This window comes from Ciconia boyciana, chromosome 2 (assembly GCF_034638445.1).
Source record: "Ciconia boyciana chromosome 2, ASM3463844v1, whole genome shotgun sequence".
Lineage (NCBI taxonomy): Eukaryota > Metazoa > Chordata > Aves > Ciconiiformes > Ciconiidae > Ciconia > Ciconia boyciana.
Genome location: NC_132935.1, coordinates 68,261,764 through 68,262,473, shown reverse-complemented (window position 1 = coordinate 68,262,473; position 710 = coordinate 68,261,764).

The following is a 710-nucleotide window of genomic DNA, read 5'->3' as shown; positions in this document are numbered from 1 at the left end:
TATCCAGGTTCAGACCTTGAATTGGTAAACCCCACCAGCACTGGGGAGACAGAGGAGACGACAGCCTAGACTAATGTGGTTAGGTGCTTGTGTGGAAAGAGAGTGAAATTTCCTGGAAAACCAGACATGAATTAGCATCTCTGTAGAAAACTGGTGCAGTCTGGAGTGTTGGATTTCTCACACAGCCTAGCAGGGCACAGGTGAGCCCTTAGGCTAATGAGCAGGGACTATGTGCTCTCCTAAAGCCTCATAGTTGAAATAATTGATGTCTGTCTTATTTATCTAGTGCGGGTTTTACCCTACATTTTACATTACTTACGTTTACCAGGATTCTTTCAGTTTTCAGAGACTTTTACCACTTATATCTTGACAGCACAAGATGTTGCACAGGAGGGGTGGCTGGTGCCTATGGCACGGGAGCAGCCATGCAGCCCTGTGCCTGGGCACACCCAGGCTCAGCCAGTGCCCCCAGGTGCCTTGTGGCAAAGGCGGCAGCCAGGGGACCCCACTCTGTGAGCAAGGTGGGAGCCAGCGGGGCAAGGGAAGTGTCATCTTCCCTCTCCTCAGCCATTTGTGACACCACAACTGAGAGGCTGGCTCCACCCTTGGGGCTCCCCACCACAAGAAAGACACCAGTCCAGTGGATGAGGCTCTGAGGAGAGTGGTGGAGGGACTGTACTGCCCCTGGAGTCCAGCACCCCAGGGGTCAA